General features: G+C 31.9%; 1 protein-coding gene and 1 pseudogene across 1 annotated transcript in view; both read left to right on the plus strand.

Moving 5' to 3' along the window:
- Positions 1-4,160: 4,160 nt before the first annotated feature.
- Positions 4,161-4,811, plus strand: LOC142328349 (uncharacterized; annotated as a pseudogene).
- A 5,320-nt stretch (positions 4,812-10,131) lies between these two features.
- Positions 10,132-20,060, plus strand: part of LOC142327276 (SCY1-like protein 2) — a 69,377-nt gene continuing 59,448 nt past the window's right edge. Inside the window, exon 1 of the mRNA XM_075370174.1 lies at positions 10,132-10,269. The gene's annotated coding sequence lies outside the window, so the exon portion shown is untranslated. The remainder of the gene's footprint in view (positions 10,270-20,060) is intronic.

Genomic DNA, 20,060 nt, shown 5'->3' on the forward strand with positions numbered 1-20,060 from the left:
AACTGCCTTTACTAGGACTTCAATGCTGGAACTTCGACTTCCAAATCAGCTGTTTTGGGAAGACGTGTTCACCACTAGACCAACCCGGTGGGTAAGAATTCATACCTAAGGGAACATACGTAAGGGAAGACCTACCCTGAAGTAGTCCACAGGCATTGGTCATCTTATCAGATTGAGAGTCTGAGTTCTTTTCTTCAGGAAAGTGACGGTTATGGACACAAAATTTGAAATGACAGCATTATCAGATAGTGCTCTCTTAATCGATATACTACCAAATAACAAACGCTTACCAAAAATTTTCACCTCCTGTCCCTTCCCAATTTTCTATTTAGAAGTCCAAAACTACTGAAGAAACGTTTTTCCTTCTCCCTTCAAGCAAAGAACAAAGTAGCCTTATTGAAGCTAGATGCACGAGAGATTTAAATCTAATAAGCATCTTAGGATGGAACTTTTGTTAGTTTAGAAATTAAAGTTTAATTCTGTTTAACAATCACTATGTAATTGCAACTTGTACCGTGTGACACACCATATACAAAAACCACATAAGACACCATATTGTAGAAGGTTCTCTAAGGAACATCGTTTGGAAACGGTCCAAGGATTCCTAATCTTTAAGAGATATTCCTCAATCTATGCATTATTGTGGTTCAGAATTTTATTCACATCGTCTTTTGTGTGTTTGTTTAATAGAACAATAAAAAATTACTATAAATATTTCCAAATTAACGCCAAAATTCTTCATTTATTTTAAAATCAAACTGTTTTCAAAAAATTGACTATTTCATTAACGTATTATAACAACAAAAAATCCTAAAATCAGACTAATTATTAAATCATAAAAATGCCATGAACAAAAAGGCATTTAAAATATCATACTTGGAGATTTAATCTATATCTACGTAATTCAGTTGGCTTATAGTGTTCAAGTAAACAGACTGTGCGTTCAGGCGGCCGATTCACAAGCATCTCCTGTAAATCCTGATGCATATAAAAGAAAGTACGTGACGTTCAATAACAACGCTGTATTATATTTTACAACAAAAAATAACTATTAAAAACAAGACTGCCGAAAAAAAACATTGCTGACAAACATTTTGTTCCGGTTCATTTTTCGTGATTTCGTGCTCATACAGTGAAAGAGGCTTACAGTTCTCAGTTCATTAATGTTTGTGTTTCGACCGGCAAATCTCCATTAGTATATATATATATATATATATACATATTTGTATTACCTATAATACTCCTGGAAACGTAAGGATTTTCCAACGCGGGGTCATTTATCTAAATCTGTTCGGTTGTTGAGCTGCTATAGTGGAACAAACATACCTACATACACTGTAAAATCATTGCACCCTTTTTTTGGCAGTCGTGTAGCTAAGAAAAAAAACCAATTATAAAAATTAAAAGAAGGAAATTATTAGTTAATATTTAGCAATAAAATTGTGGCGCAGAGCGGACCAATGGTGATGAGCCAGACGGCTGCACACGGTTCCCTTCACTACTCTCGCCCGTTAGAAGCAGTCCGTTGTCAATTAATTTACAGATTATTTCTAAGCATAGATTATTTTTATTTATTATTATTTATTAATAAAAGAAAAGGATCATTAGTTAATATTTAACAGTAATAAGATGAAGCAACACCTACAAATAAGTGCAACACCTCCAAAAAAGAAAGAACATGCTTACATGATCAAACATACTGTCCGTCAAAAAATCATAAGATTTTTTCTTAAACGTTTATAAACAAATAACAGTAATAATAATTATGAAATAAATTAGTAAATCTTACAACCGTAATTCATTCAATTACTATCTTAGCAGATCTTAAAACACAACTATTTTCGCCACCTATAAATCGATACTGAAAATATTATCGATTATCCATTTAGAATCGTATATATGATTTTTTTTGTGGCCTTTTAGTTAAAATTAAACACATATATCACCCACCGGGTTGGTCTAGTGGTGAACTCATCATCGCAAATCAACTGATTTCCAAGTCGAGGGTTCTAAGGTTCAAATTCTAGTAAAAGGAGTTACTTTTATACGGATTTGAATACTAGCTCATGGATACCGGTATTCTTTGATGGTTGGGTTTTCAATTAACTACGCCTCAGGAATGGTCGACCTTCTTTTCTTTTCTTTTTTTTAACTTCCGGGACCACCGTTATGTATTGCTTCAGAGGATGAGATGAATGATTTGTAGCGTGTGTGAAAATAATATTCCTGACCGGGATTTGAACCCGGGACCTCCGGATGAAAGGAATGGTCGACCTGAGACTGTAAATATAAAAGATTATACTTCATTTACATTCATACGTATCATCCTAATTCATCCTCTAAAGTAATACACAGTACGGTGGTTCCGGAGGCTAAACAGACCAAATAAAAACATATTTATATAGTCTATGACGTTCCTCGTAACGTAAGGATTCCAACACGGAGTCATACATCTATATCAGTTCGGTCATTGAACTGCTACGGTGGGACAAACATAAATACAAAAAACGGTTAACTCCTTTTTGGTCAGTCGTGTAAAAATTTTACATACATTTAAATTTAAATAAATTAAGACATGTTAAATGATCAATAAATATTTTTTATTTTGTTTGGCAATCTGATAATTCATGAGTATTTTATTCATTAAAGTTGTTTCATTAAAATTGTAGTTCAAGAGTTATGAAATTGTCAATTGTACACTAACAGTAAAAAAGTTCACTAATATTATCGATTAAATTTCTATGATAATAAACAAAAAAATTCAAATCAGTTTTCATCATCTGATAGCAAGAAATTCGTACTGCTATTAGTATTAAGATATACAATTACAGGCTCAATTTTGTTTTCTATTATATTATCCAATTCCCAGTAATTTAGTTCAACAGTATCTGTTACATGTTTTATACAGTTTCTCCATTCCTGCTGGATATTTTAAAAGTATTTTTTTTTTTTACGCTACATAACTTTTGATTTGTCCCCAAATTAACTCAATTGGGTTGAATTCACAATGATAGCGAGGTAGTCTAAGCACGGTTTTACCACTGGATCTTCCTAACTCATAAATTTTATACTCATTGAAATTACTTTTAATACGCGAAACCCTTTGCAATAAGGTAAGGGTACCAGTAATTGACCATGTACCAGTAGTTGACCATTTCTCACGAAAACAAAGAAAATAAGGTTTCAGTAGGTCACAGCTTGTTGCAAATTAAATTGGCACACACGTTCTGCTAACCCACCAGGTTGGTCTAGTGGTGAATGCGTCTTCCCAAATCAGCTGATTTGGAAGTCAAAAGTTCCAGCGTTCAAGTCCTAGTAAAGCCAGCTATATTTACATGGACTTGAATACTAGATTGTGGATACTGGTGTTCTTTGGTGGTTAGGTTTCAATTAACCACACATCTCAGGTATGGTCGAACTGAGAATGTACAACACTACACTTCATTCACACTCACACATATCATCCTCATTCATCTAAAGAATTATCTAAACGGTAGTTACCGGAGGCTAAACAGGAAAAAAGTCACGTTCTGCTATCTAATGTCTAAGTTATAAACTTCCTGATTACAATGCATTGTGCATCATAAGTTTCTAAAATATAACCTCTCTTTGGCCTGTTTTAAGGGGTGGTCAACTACTAAATGCTTTATGATGGTTGACCTAGAAATTGGGTGGTCAATTTCTGAATATTCTGACTGTAATTAATTTACTGTTGATAATGTATTAGTAAGTCAACGAACTGTATAAAAGGGTTCTGCACTGACTTGTATTGACAAAATTTGCTTCATTTCAGTAGTTGGCTCCATGATCAACTACTGATGCACGCTATGGTCAACTTTTGAAACGAAGTTTGATGCACACACTCATGTCTTTATTACATAAGATGGGCTTTGGTATAACTTAACTTATGCTGTTGTTTATTTTTCAGGTGTGAAGAGCAAACAAGAAAAGTGAGATGCCTGGAACCAAGGGTTCCTTTCTCAATTATCGGGAAGATGCAATGATGGCTGCGGTCGAAGATGTTCGTCTGCACAAAACAGCTTAGTGCTAGTGGTAACATAGCTCCGACCAAAGTTTTGTTTAAATACAAACGTATATCTCAAGACATTGCTGACAATTTCCCACATGAATGGGGACTCGGCAAAACTGATTCAGGTTGGATGACATGTGAAGCTTTTTTTGAATTTATAGCTGATATTTTTTTACCCTTGGCTGGTGAAAACGCAAGTCACATTACCAATAATTCTATTTGTCAATGGTTACGTCTCTCATTTAAGTTTACAGACCATTCAATTTTGCGAAAGTAAGGGCATAATTTTGGTGGCATTGTATCCAAATGCCACCCATCTTTTGCAACCCATGGATGTTGATTTTAAAAGCTTAAAAGAAGGTTGGAAAATTAAATTCTTAAAAGAAAATCCATCAGTGGAGAGTAGACAATATAAGAACAACCCACTCTTCTGAAAAAAAGAGTCTTTGCAAAGCTTCTTCAAGATGTGATGAAAGAAAATGATACTGAATCCGTTTTGTCTAACGCATTCAGAAAATTTGGGTTATACCCATGGAATCTCCAAGCAGTTGAGGTACCAGGACAAGTATCTAAGGAAAAAAATGACAATGAGTCAGTTCAGTTCCGTGTAAAATATTTGAAAGAAGGCTTGAGCTTTTTGAATAAAATTATTGATGCAGATAAACTTAATGCTTTTCAGTTGTCATCCGAAACATGGTCTGGAAATCCACTGGATACATCTCTGTTTAACCTTTGGAAGAAAGTCAAAAGAGTGAGCTGCAAGAACACACTCGACGACTGAACAGTGTACACGTGGGAACACATTACCAGGAACTAAATTTAGTGACTTAGCTACACTTTAAAATATAAGTGGGACCTCAACCCCAGAAACTGAATTTATTGATGGTGAAAACATTTCTGCTGAAGTGAGTGACAACGCTTTAGAATTTCATCTTGGTGAAACCACTTTAATTGAGCTAACTGTCAATGAAGCCACTCCTCCATAGTTTGAACTGCTTGACTGCCTCCCAACTGAACTAACTATGTACAATGGATCTGTCCCAATGACAGATCAAGCTATTAGCTCTACGAAAGAAGTGTCAGCACCGCCTAAAATAAATTTCAGTAATGAGTCTGAAACACCGTTGTCGCTTCTCATTAACAAAAATACATCCCATGTTGTTATGCATCATCAGAGTGAAGGAAATGTACAAGAGTTTTCGGCTGCTGGCCCATCCCATGGAATACCGAGCCCATTTAAGAGACACTTTTTCTATCCTGCTACTGAAAAAACCAATAAGAAAAGGATCGTGAAAGAAAGAATGCCTTCAGTTGTCTCTGGGAAACTTTGCCAAGAATATTTTAAAAAGAAAATAAAGAAGAAGGAAGACATGGAACTTTTAAAAGTGGAAAGGGCTGCAAAAAGTCAACAAAATAAGGAGGAAAAAGAAAGTCTGAAGAGAGGCAAGGTTCAACAACAAAAACCTAAAAGAGTGATAAACTTTTCTTCGGAAAGCTCTGACTCTAGTGTTGAGATTTCCTCCGGAGAAAGTGTCTTAGATGATTCTTCAGGGAATGAAAATTCAGATAACCGCACTTGGCAGCCATTAGTCAAGAGTATAAATGAGTCAAATGATTCAAGTATGAGGGTCAATATTACCCTGGTAAAATAATTAGTATCACAGATGATTCAGCAACTGTGTCATCTATGGCGAAATGTGGCCGCTTATGGAACTGGCTAGAGAGACCTGATATTCTTGATTACCAATGGAGATCATTGGTTTCCCACATCAATGAGCCAATAAAAGTCAGCAAGACTCGCAATGTTTACTCTGTTCCAGAGTTAGATTTTCTGTGGAATTATTAAATATTGTTTTGACTCATGTTTATTGCTCATTTTTGATTACTTTTACTTGAAAACAAATTATTTCAATTATTAATTCATATTTACTGTATTTTATTACAAATTTTTTCAGTTTTTGTATTTTTAAATAAAGTAGACAGTTGCTAAAATTATTTCTAACTTTTACATTTTATTAACACATTGTTATCATCCCTTCAATTCACAATTACAGATGTGGCCAACTACTGATGCAAAATATGGTCAACTACTAATTTTATCAATTTTTTGTGTGGCCAACTACTGAAACAAAAACTTCAGTTTGCAAATAAATTTATTTAATTTCTACATAATAATAATTTTAAATAATATCATCTGTTCCTTTAGAAGTGTAAGTAAATATCTTTCAGCCCCCACTACAATATTTTAAGTTGAAATAAGGGGTGACCATATTATTATTGTTCAACACTCCCCTTAAATGTCAATTACTGGTACTTTTACCTTAATTGGACCTTAAGTTCATCATCTTCAAAAATCACTTTTTTTGAACTAAGCTACATTTTGATATTCTTTTTCCAGATACGGCTGGGATTTTTCCCTTTTTATATGAATGATAAGGGGCATTGTCTGACAATAATTGAATTATCTCCCAGATGAGGTAACACATCATTAAACCATTTCTCAAAAGACAAGTTCAACAGTTGGTAAGCCATACAAACGATCTTTTGATGAATTCATAACATTATCTTTCCAAACAGAAACTTTTCTTGTGGCCTTTGTTGACTTAGTTTCATCTATATATCCCTGTAAATTAAAGCACTTTTGCAGACCTGTTTTTCGTATTTTTCAAATTCATACTTAATTTATACAAAATTGTTTTTCGGAAATTTGATAAATTGTTATCGTCATTTATTACTCGTAACTATTTGTCTATTGTACACAGTTAGTTTCGAAAATAAAATTCGTGTAGACTTTTTTACAAATTGCGTTTTTATTGAAATTGTCACCTTTTCCCTTAATTGACCTGCGGGGTTTTGTTTTCTTGGTAGACCCTAATTCATTTTAGATTTATATTCGCGAATTACATTGTACTCTGAAGCAGGACACAACTTCCACTTATGTTAACAGTTTTATTAAAGACATCAGAAAGTTGGATTACTCTGTAATTTTCTTTTGTAAGCATTTAAAATGATGTAGTCTATAATCCAAAATAATAATTAAATTAAAAAGAAAATATGTTAAAAGAAAAATGTATGTTCCCAATCTGCTTTTTCTGATATTTGTTATTTAATTGTTGCGAATTATTAAGTTGTCATTATTTTGAGCTTTCTACAATCAATAAGCCCAATCATGTCATGTCATATAAAACAACAATTTTCAACTTTTACAAGATATTAATCCTGAAAAACTTGTTTTTTCATGACTGTTTAAAAAACCTGTTTCAGTTAAAAAACCTGACCTATGGACCTAAAAAAAAAAAAAAAACAGGTAATATTCATACATATGTACCTGTGTTGACTAGTTTGAAGCTTAATAACTTTTGACAGGGTAAATTGATTTTGATGAAATTTTGTTCAGAAACTTGTGTGGGTATTTTGTGGGTAAAAAATTTTTTTGTGGTTAATATCTCCAGGGAGTGAGGGGGCTTTTGGGGGCTTAATTTTATCAAATTTTGCAAACATAACCCACTTTATATTAAGCTCACTAACTTACATGCTTGCTTACCTTACCATTTAATAAAAAAATTGCCCCAAAATTTCCTCTTCCCCCAGAATTGAAAAAAGTTATCCTTTTATTACCTATGTTTTTTTAACTGAATTTATTTTATGTCTTCCTAGGCATAGAAGTAGTGAAAGCAATACAAAAAAATACTTTGAGGGGACAATATGGTGATGGGGAAGCCAACCAAAGTTTAAGAATATTGATTTTTGAATTTTTCAGAACTTTTTGGTTTATTTAAACCTTTAATTGTATTAAAAGTTTAAATAATAAACTTAATGAAGTGAAACTTTTTCCACTATATAAGAATAAATAACTTTGTTGTCTTTTTTTTTCTTGTTAAGATTACTATTTGGGTAAATGTGGAACATAACCTTTTGTTTACTTGCAGAGTGATTCAGAAGGAAACAGAAATAAATTGGGAATTTTAGAGCTTTATTTAAGGAAAAACGTTCATACAAACATATGTCTTTATTATTGAGTTATGGCTAGCAAAAAATGTTGTATCTTTTCCATTAAATAACAGCATTTACATTTTTGTTGGGAATAGTGCAAACGTGCCTCAGTATGAGAGGGAATGACATTATCACTGACACTGCACCCTAATTAATTTATTTACAATATTCCAGTCTTCAGAAATAATTATGTGAGTTGAAGCCTTTTCATTCATTGTTCTCATTATTTTTATAAAAACATCACTTTTATTTGCTAAAATGAATTTACTGCAATTGGCCAGTCACATTCACAATTATGATATAGCTATTCAATTCTTGTAAGACAAAGGTGTTCTACACAATCCATGTTTATGTGTTAATTGAGCATGAAATGAAATTATACACTCATAGTAAAGAGGGTTGGGTTTGTCCCAGAAAAGAGTGTGAAATTGAGACATGGAAAGTGGCACAAAAAATCACAGTTAGATTTTCACACTGTCGTTTTGTTCATTAAGTGTTGGAATAAAGAATTGTCAAATTCTGTCAAGAAGAACTGGTAATGAACCACATCACATGAGTCTATTGGAACAGTTATATGCGTGAGGTGTGCAAAGACAATTTACTAAATAATTCAAACATCTTGGTAATAATTTTCTTGAAGCAGTGCCAGACAGATTTGCAGAAACTTAGCTGTCAATCATCCAGCAATACTTTGTATCATGGATATAGTTTTGTCAGATGAATTGGAGCAATGGTGAATGGGATTTTTTTGTACAGTGCTCTCCAGCAGCATTACGTACACCAGATGGTGAATCACACATTGCGATGTAAGTGTATTACATCATCTGAAAACACATTTCATTGGTGTAAAAATCTTGTTTGTGTTGTCTATAACTTTAAATGAAATAATGTTAACAATTTGAAAAGTTTAAAAAGAAATAAATTTTTTGTCCAATAAATCAGTCTAAGTCAAATGTGGATATAAGCACAATAATTAGAAATTCATAACATCTATGAAATATTAAACTTTGATAAATACTATCTTAACCCCGTCAGGTTAGTTTAGCAGTTAAACTCATCATTGCAAAATCAGCTAATTTTTGAAGTCGTGAGTTCTAAGACTCGAGTCCTTATAAAGGCTTTTATATGGATTTGAATGTTGGGCTGTGGATACCTGTGTTCTTTGGTGGTTGAGTTTCAATTAACCACACGTCTCAGTAATGGTCAACCTGAGCCCGTACCAGATTGCAAGTTTACTGATAGATTTACACTTACACTGCAACTACCTCAGGCCTGGAAAGCCGGTAGCAGTAATTCTATTTGGCTATACAAACTCACCCGACCCACCAGTAGCTGGAAAACTGGTTGCAGAAAACAAATGCTATTTTAATACAAAACTTTTTATATTATTTATAACATGCAATTCTATCGACTAGGGCCTACTTAACTAAATTCATCATGTGAGGCCAGACATAACTGATGAAACAAATGCTGAAAATATCATACTCAAGTATAGAATTTGTCACCATTCATCTTAATATAAACGTGCAATTATTCTAAACCTTCTAGAAATTTCACAATCTCTCTGCTGGGGTGATGGCATCAAAGTCTTCCTTTATTGAGATCCAGCGTTCGAATTCCAGTCGGGCATGGCATTTCTCATATGAAACAAAATTTCAGTTTCATATTACCATGAAACTGAACCGGAGGTCCCGGGTTCGAATCCCGGTCAGGCATGGCATTTTCACACACGCTACAAATAATTCATTTCATTTTCTGAAGCAATACTTAACGGTGGTCCCGGAGGTTAAACAGAAAAAGGAAAAGAAAGAAGTTTCATGTTACCATACGAAAGCTTCCAGTTCATGTGGTTAAAATTATTTCACCAGGCAAAAAAAATTAGCCATTTGGTGGTAGTTTTTTGGATCAGCTGGATTAAGTTTCAATTTCCCGTTAGTATTTGTACTTTTGTTTCTATTGTTTTGTACTATTGTTTCATCCATTCCATCTTTTAACATAAAGTATGTGGGTAATTTGTCTAAGATCTCAACAAAAAAAAAAAAAAAAAGGAGCAGCGTAGAGTTGCTATTGGACAGTAAAGCGGTGTTGGCTGCACTGGACAACAGCTGTGAATTCAAGCTTGTATTACAAGCGTTGATGTAAAGTTGAATTTGTTGGGATGGGTTCCTAAAAATTAATTATTTTGCAATATTTGTGATTGGTTGTGGTAGTTTAGCATCAGTTTATTAATTTACATTGTAGACAAGGTATGTCTTGATTTCATTAATTACCTTCGTTGTCTTGAAAGTTACGTAATTAGATATTGTTCTTTGACTACCTGTTAGTCATGGATATTGATTGACGTATATGTTAGGTTAACTTTTCATTAAACATAATTAGTAAACATTACGAGTTTGTTTTAGATTATGAAATATTTTTATTTTTTAAATTGATTTTTTTTTCGTGTGAGTACGTACTATTATGTTTATTATTGACGCCGATTATTCTCAAAATTATACAGTACCTATGATTTTGATATGCTTTCTACCGATTAGTTGTTTTTATACAATTAGTACTTTCCTCTTAGTTTCTTTAGTTTGTATAATAATGAAACGGGTGAAACCGTTTCAGTGTAAAAGAAAAGCTGTATTTTACCAAGTTTTCAATTATGTTTACTTGTTTATTTTTTTGATTAATGAATATACTTTTAGCGTTTCATAAATTTATGCTGTTAAGTCCTTGAAATATTAATATGTTTTTGAATGTTTGGCTTTTTGAATTGAATGTTGTTAATTATCCCTGATTTTAAAATCGTTTTATTTAACATACAATTTATTTCATGTTTTTTTATTTTATTACAAACTGATTTTCTGGTAACTAAGATTTTATTTTTTTGTTTTTATCATTCATCTCTTAAAACTGTCTACATACTTGAAAATGTAATTTTATAATAACCACACATAATAGATGAAAAAGTATTAGATTTATGTATATATGTAGTATATGGTTCTAATAGTTCACTTGAATATCTTTAATATGTTTACTCATATCTTGATGATAAAAATGTTGTGTATTCTATTGAGTGTTTATTTATTAGCTTACATATTAAATAGGATTTAGGAGAAAGTAATTTTTGACTGTATTTGACTATGTACATTAGAGCTGGCAAATATTGTAAAACGAGCTTCCTTTTAGGTTAGGTTATATTACAACAGATTTGACTGCTTCATTTTGTTAAATTTATTACAATATACTGGTTTAATTAAAAAAAAAAACAAAAAAGTATTTATTTATTCTTACCTTTTTGTTATGAATTATATTAAACTAATTTAGATAATCATTATAAATTAGAGTCTTTAATCTATCAGTTGGTGCACATAAATTATTTGGAAATTAAGTCTCATTAGATGTGTATGCAAACTTTTTTTGTGCAAGATAATAGAAACTTTTATTCTAATGTTAACAAATATAAATTTTTCAGATATAACATTTCTTTTGAGTTGTATTCAGACCTTATTATTTTCAATATTTTCACATTCTTCTATTTCATAGTATATATTTGAGTATCGTAACATCAGTTTGAAATTATATGTGTAAAATTAAAAAAACTATATTTCTTTTATAAATTTGAATTATTTTATAAGTCAGCTGAAGGTGTTATATTATTTAGAAGTAATCTTTTCTGTACTAATTTACATTACGTGTAACTGATCTACTACTAACTGTCCAACTGGTTTGGTAATTAACAATGTATTCAACCATTGAAAACAACATAAAGCTAATAAATGCAATCATATATGTTAAAATTAAAAATCTTTAAAAAAGATTCGTTAATTGTGTAAAGTTTGGCTGATAAATCTTTCTGAAATCCTTTCTTTATAAATTTTTGCTCGGGGTAAATTATTAAAATACCTTAATAACCATTATCAAATGTTTATTAATGGTCTTCAACTTTTGATATCAACATTTTGTAATAAACTTATTGTTGATGAGTCTTGAATTATAGGTATACACATTAAAAATAATTTCAAATCACTTGTTTTATTTATAATATTCTGCGATCAGTATGAAGGATCTTGCCAGTTATACTTCACTCACTTCTATCAGAAGCATTCAATTGACTGAGCTTCCCTTAATTGTTATAGTAGCCTTCTTTTGAAACTGAAGTACATTTTCAAGAATTTTTCAGCTACCCCAGGGGTACTACACTCCTTTATTTTCACAGCAAATTAATCATCCTGGAAAACTCATGCAAAATCTATTAATATACACATTTCAGTTATGTTTAACGCATGAAAAGAATTCTAGTAGGTTCAAGTGTGTTTACCTCCGTTTTTGTAAAGTTTAGGAGCTCAAAGCACTAAATCCAGCCCAAAACTCAGCCAAAGTAGGGTTAATTTCAGCCTTGGAAAAATAATTATCCTCAAGAAATTAGGCATATAATGATATCATAAATGCTTAGCAAGGTCCTAAAATCTATGGTGAAAGTTGTTCATTTGTGTAGATTAAAAACATATGGACCAGTAACCAGGTATCTTAGGAATATAAATTGTAGGTGTTGGGAAAATCCAGTATCTTTATAAATGTGTGCTTCCTATTATGTATGATGAAAATTAAATTATTAAAACCGTAATGATGCAATTTACACAATTTCTCAGGGGTTTCACCTTAACACAGATCATAAAGGATTACAGTTGTAAGCTATTATAAAAAATAGTTAAGAGTCTTGGCTATTAACAGTTGTAATCACAATAGTGGTAGATATGCTTTGTCTAAAACTGTGTTGGAATCTTGTGAACAAATGTTACTTTTTAAGTAAACCATCAACTTATCATAACTACTTTAAATACCTTGGACAGAAGAGTTGACAAGGAAATTTGTTTTATAATTCCTTAAATTTTCTTCCATTTCTTCTTTGGAATACAGTTTTGAATCAACAGGACTTTAAGGTTTTCAGTAGGAAGATGTAGTGGCATTAATAATAATTCCCTTTTGTTATCACATTCATCATACCATAGACATTTTTGGTATTACTACACTGAAGTTTTACTAACACCTTTACATTCTTATCAAATCAGATCAGTGTCAGTGCTGCGACACAACAGACATCATGTAAATAAAATTCCCTGTATTTATATATTCTGCTGGATATTGAGCAAGATCTTATTCTTTTATCCTATACCTAAATGTGGTAAATTTAAATATATTAAGATTCAAATATAAAATAGAAAAGCACCACACTGCTCCATTATAAATTGGTTAATAAAATTAGAAATGTATGAAAACTTATTTTATAAGCCTAAAGTACAAGAGTGAGTCAAAAATGATCTATACTTTCATCATAATACACCTTCAATACACCACACTGCTCCATTATAAATTGGTTAATAAAATTAGAAATGTATGAAAACTTATTTTATAAGCCTAAAGTACAAGAGTGAGTCAAAAATGATCTATACTTTCATCATAATACACCTTCAAGTTGTCATATTGCCTTCTCGCTTGCATGCTTAGAGTTGATACAGCTGTGTTCACATGTACGAAATTTGATTCCGATTACGTCATTTGCCTTCTGGCTATTACACTAAACATGTCCACTCTGGTAGACATTGCAAAGTGTTTATAAGGTAACATATATCATATTGTAGGTATTTAACCTATAATGTATTTTTGTATAGAAAATGATGAGTGAATAAAGGTCATATGCACTCACTCTTTTCATGCTGAGATTCCTCTTAACTGCATTGTAATAAATGTACAATTTTCTTGAATTGTTTTTGTTAAGTAATTAAAAGAAAAAAAATCTGTTATACGTAAAATATTGTTTATTTAAACAACCTACTTTTGAGTTGAAACCATGATTGTATTATTTATTTATTTTTAAATAAAAAAAATATTTTTGATTAGGAAAAATTCTCTTTTAATTGACTTTAAAAAATAAAAATGATTCAGCATATGCTGTTTTTGATTTTATATGTGTATAAAGTTAAAGTTGGTTTTATATTTTTTATAAGCATTTTATTTACTTAAGTCTTTAAATGTATTTAAATATAACTAAGCTTTTCTCTTTACTAAAACCATCAATTTTGATTAATGTTTATTGTATCTAGAAAGTACCTATGATGATCCCTTAGTAATTTTCTTTCATGTTACTTAAGTAGAACATTTCTTAAATTTAAAAAACTGTCAATGGATAATTTAAAAGTATTTTGTTTTTTAATGAGCCTGATTACATTTCTTATTGTAGAATTGTTGAAATTCTTATTGCACCGTATATTTATTTTAGGTTATGATAATTTTTAACCGACAGAAAAAAGCTTTTTATTATATGATCATTTTTTTCTGTTGTCATATCCATTCAGCTATAATTCCCTTATTACTCTATTTTCACATGTAACTTCAAGAAAGAAAAATCTTCTGTAAAATCATAATACATATTGCAACATTAAAAACAGCCTTAGCTTATATTATTATCATTTAATTGTTACAATGTATTCCTTTTTTTAGTTTTTCCCATTAAAAGGGTGATTTTTTGTAGGCCTACTTATGTTGTACTAGTAATATACTACATCTCTAACAATTTGTTTTACATATTCCAAATGTTGCCTTCCTACACAATTTTTTCCTTCTACCTGTCCCTCCAATATTAAAGCGACTATTCCAGGATGCCTTAATATGTGGCCTATAAGTCTGACTCTTCTTTTAACTATATTTTTCCAAATGCTTTTTTCTTCATCGATTTGCCGTAACACCTCTTCATTTGTCACTATCCACCCATCTGATTTTTAACATTCTCCTATAGCACCACAACAAAAGCTTCTAATCTTTTCTTCTCAGGTACTCCAATCGTCCAAGTTTCACTTCCATATAAAGCGACGCTCCAAACATATACTTTCAAAAATCTTTTCCTGACGTTTAAATTAATTTTTGATGTAAAAAAATTATATTTCTGACTGAAGGCTCGTTTCGCCTGTGCTATTCGATATTTTATCGCTCCTGCTTCATCCATCTTTAGTAATTCTACTTCCCAAATAACAAAATTCTTCTACCTCCATTATCTTTTCTCCTCTTATTTTCACATTCAGTGGTTCATCTTCATTATTTCTACATCTTCATTACTTTCGTTTTGTTCTTGTTTATTTTCATGTGGTAGTTCTTGCGTAGGACTTCATCCATTGCGTAGGACGTTCATTGTTCCTTTTAAATCCTTTTTATTCTCGACTAGAATTACTATATCATCAGCAAATCAGAGCATCTTCATCTTTTCACCTTTTATTGTTACTCCGGATCTAAATTGTTCTTTAACATCATTAACTGCTAGTTCTATGTAAAGATTAAAAAGTAACGGGGATAGGGAACATCCGTGTCAGACTCCCTTTCTTATTACGGCTTTTTTCTTATGTTCTTCAATTATTACCATTGCTGTTTGGTTCCTGTAAATGTTAGCAATTGTTCTTCTATCTCTGTATTTGAAACCTAATTTTTTAAAAATGCTGAACATGTTATAACGGTCTACGTTATCTAGGTCTATAAATGCAACCCACCGGGTTGGTCTAGTGGTGAACGCGTCTTCCCAAGTCCTAGTAAAGCCTCAAGTCCTAGTAAAGCCAGTTATTTTTACACGGACTTGGAATACTAGATCGTGGATACCGGTGTTCTTTGGTGGTTGGGTTTCAATTAACCACACACGTCAGAAATGGTCGAACTGAGAATGTTCAAGACTACACTTCATTTACACTCATACACATCATCCTCATTTCATCCTCTGAAGTATTATCTGAACGGTAGTTACCGGAGGCTAAACAGAAAAAAAGAAAAAAAAAGAAAGGTCTATACATGTAAAGTAAGTTGGTTTGTTTTTCTTTAATCTTCCTTCTATTATTAATATGAGGCCTAAAATTGCTTCCCTTGTCTCTATACTTTTTCTGAAACCAAATTGGTTTTCTCCTAACAGTTCTTCCATTTTCTTCTGTACAGAATTCTAGTTAAGATTTTTGATGCGTGGCTAGTTAAGTTAATTGTTCTGTATTCTTCACATTTATCTGCTCCTGCTTTCTTTGGTATCATGACTGTAACACTCTTTTTGAAGTCTGACGGAACTTCCCCCTTTTCATAAATATTACACACCAGTTTGTATAATCTATCACTCGCTTCCTCACCTGCACTGCGCAGTAATTCTACAGGTATTCCTTCTATTCCAGGAGCCTTTCTGCCATTCAAATCTTTTAATGCTCTCTAAAATCAGTATTGTTTCTCCCCTTTCATCCTCTTCAACTTCCTCCTGTTCCTCCATAACACCATTTTCTAATTCATTCCCTCCATATAACATTTAAGTATATTCCACCCACCTATTCACTTTGCCTTTGGTATTTTAAATTGGTGTACCACGTATTATTAGATTTTAATTTATTTACCCCAAAATTTTCCTTAACTTTCCCGTATGCTCCATCTATATTACCATTGTTCATTTCTCTTTCCGCTTCTGAAAAATTTTCTTTAATTCACTCTTCTTTCGCCAGTTTGCACTTCTTGTTTAGTATTTCTTAATTGTCGATAGTTCCTTATATGTCGATAGCATTCTTATATGTTCTACATTCATCCAAAATATATCGTCAGAAATCCAAGGTTTTCTACCAGTTCTCTTTGTTCCGCCTAAGTTCGATTCTGCTGATTGATTTAAGAATTTCCTTTTTAACATTCTCCCATTCTTCTTCTACATTTTCTACCTTGCCTTTTTTACTCGGATTTCTTGCGATGTCCTCCTCAAAAATTTTCTTTACCTCCTCTTCCTCAAGCTTCTCTAAATTCCACCAATTCATCTTACACCTTTTCTTCAGGTTTTTAAACCCCAATCTATGTTTCATTATGACTCAATTATGGTCACTATCAATGTCTGCTCCAGGGTAAGTTTTGCAGTCGACGAGTTGATTTTTAAATCTTTACTTAACCATGACATAAACTATCTGATACTTTGCAGTATCACCTGGCTCTTTCCATGTGTATATTCTTCTATTATGATTTTTAATCTGGGTGTTGGCAATTACTAAATTATACTTTGTGCAAAATTCTATAAGTCTCTCATTCTCATTGTCATGTCTCATCCTTCTCTCATTCCTTTTGCCTATCCCGTATTCACCCACTGTATTTCCTTCCTTGCCTTTTCCAATGCTTGCATTCCTACCTCCAGTTATTATTAAATTTTCTCCTTTTATGTGTTTAATTGCTACGTCAATTTCTTCGTATACACACTCTACCTCATCATCATCATGGGCGTTTGTATAGACGTTAACAATCGTTGTCGGTTTAGGTTTTGGTTTTATCCTTATTACAATAATAATATCGCTAAGCATTTTGAAATATTCTACTCTCTTTCCTATCTTCTTGTTCATTACGAAACCTACTGCCTGCCGATTGTTTGAAGCTGAGTTAATTATTCTAAAATCACCTGACCAAAACGCCGCTGTTTTCCTCTTCCCATCGAACCTTGCTAATTCTTACTACATCTACATTTATCCTATCCATTTCCCTCTTTAAATTTTCTAACTTACCAACCTTTTTTAGCTTCTAATATTCACGCTCCACCTCGTAGAATGTTATTTTTTAATTTTCTGGTGACCGCTTCCTTAGTAGTCCCCACCTGGAGATCCAAACGGGGGACTAGTTTACCTCCGGAATATTTTACCAAGTAAGGTGCCTCCATCATTGCTACATGAAAATGCAGAGAGCTACATTTTCTTGGAAAATAAAAGCAGCTGTAGTTTTCCATTGCTTTCATCTGCGCAGTACTTAGAGGACTGAGTGATGTTGATATGTTCGTTTAAGTTATCCTGACCTACGCCCTTAACAACTACTGGCTTAACAACTATCTGTTGGCTCTCAACAGATACCTCTCCGATATGGTTGCACCTTCAGTCCAGCTACTCTGTATCACTGAGCACTCAAGCCCCCTCACCAATGGCAAGGTCTCATGATTAGAGGGAGATATATTTATAAGAATTTTAGAATTTTATTTACTTAAGTGTTCGAATGTATTTTTTAATATTATATTAGGAAAATCTGATGAAATTAAAACTAATAAACATTGAAATAAAGTAGTTATATAAGTAATAAGTTTAACTCATTAAAATTAGAATGTATCAAACACTGGTTCAGTATGTATCGAGCCATATATATTATTACTTTTAATTATAAAAATGTCAACTACTTTTGAATTATAAAATTGTTGATTTTTGGAAATTTAAAAAATTATGCTTTTATTGATAAACAGAAAAAATAAACAATATTTTCCAATGATAAGCAATTATCTTTTATAGTAAGTATGCTGAAAAAAATTGATTACCTTTTAATTACAGTACATGATTGCTGATCAGAGTGAAATTTTCATATGATTATGAAACACCGATTCCTTTTTTAATTGATACACAGTGTTACACTTCAGATTTCAAATTGTTTAACAGATTTCCTATAATTATTATTTTTTTACTATTTTCTGCTTATTTTCTTCATGAACTGCTCATCTTTTCCAGTCATCTGGTAACGGTCGTATAGCATTTTTATGAGCTAGCTAGTTCTGAACAAGCTATGAGCAAGTTATGAGTTAAGCAAGTTTATGAGAAGTCTTATGTTTCTCTGGATTTTTACTTTTCTGTTTGCCCAATGTTTTTTCATTCTTAGACTCATTTTCCGTTTTCTTTCTCAGTGGCGGCTTGTAGCTAAAATTAGTGGGGATGCTGCCCCAGAAAATTCATTTTTGGGCCTTTTCAAGGCCATGATTAAAGTTTTCTGTAAAATAAAAGAACCAAAAAAAATAGGAATCAAATAGAATAGCTAGAAGCAGGATAATAATCTAATTCTACACTTTATCACATTCAAGAACATGGTACACGGTTTTAAAGTACATTGTGCTTAAAAACCGTATTCAGTTTCACAGAATAAATAGTAAATTGTCAATAAAGATAATATTTTTTAATATTATTAGATAATAACCTAATAAAATGTTCGCTTAAAAACATTATGCTCCAATGGTGCGTAATTTAAATTTCTATGTACACAGAAACAAATACATAATTAGTTTTTACTAATTACCTTCTCTTTTACCCTTCCAGCTTGTTTCTAGACAGAATTGGCAATGAAAGATCCCTTGTTTTTTGCCATCTTCTGATCACTACTGAAAAAACAATTAAACTGCTTTCATATTCCTTCCACCAACCAAACTAGAAAAGGGAATGAACAAGGAACGTTCCATATACATGGAGAATAAAAAAAAAAGCATATCGAGGTCGGCACTGCGGGAGCGACAGTGCTCTATCCCCCTCACAGCCTCCCATACAACTACCTATGTGCACAACTGTCAAACACCACGCCGCTGGAACTGTGAAGCGCACAGTTCCATACAAAAAGTTTTGTATCTCTTTCATAAACTGGGGGATGGCTACTGATATTAAGCTTAAGGATTATATATTGCACAAGTATAAAAAAAGAATTAAAGAAAAAAGGAGTCGTTATATTAAATGTTATCAGTAATATCAAGTAGAAATAGGGGATGCTGCAGTTCCACAGTGCCTATACATGAGCCGCCACTGTTCTTTCTTCTATCTATTAATTGTTATTTTGGATAATTTTCTTTTTCTTTTGGAATCTCTTGAGATTCTTGAACAATGTTTGATTACCATCCTAAAATTTTTATTACCAGTTTCTTTTATATTTTTTTGAACTCATAAAATCCATTGATTTTCAGTTTTCTTTTTGAGTTCCTATATTGTAAACATTTGCCCCCACCCTATGTTTTCTGTTTTCTTGTCTCATAACTTTTATTTATTTGGTTATATTGGCAATAGTATAGAAGCAGTTTAACTACTTCATAATCTGCTTCTTTTTTAGTGCATGCTAGTCTACAGTAATTTAGGGTTGTACGTATAAAGTCGTGGGATATTTCCTGTACGTTACCCTTACTGTTTATATTCTGTTGGTACCTTCTCTTTAAATATTGTATTTTAAAAGAATGCAGTTCAAGCTACGTTTTTAAAAACCATTCGCCAGATATGCCACACAGTCCATG

The sequence above is a fragment of the Lycorma delicatula genome, chromosome 7 (genome assembly GCF_047948215.1).
Source record: "Lycorma delicatula isolate Av1 chromosome 7, ASM4794821v1, whole genome shotgun sequence".
Lineage (NCBI taxonomy): Eukaryota > Metazoa > Arthropoda > Insecta > Hemiptera > Fulgoridae > Lycorma > Lycorma delicatula.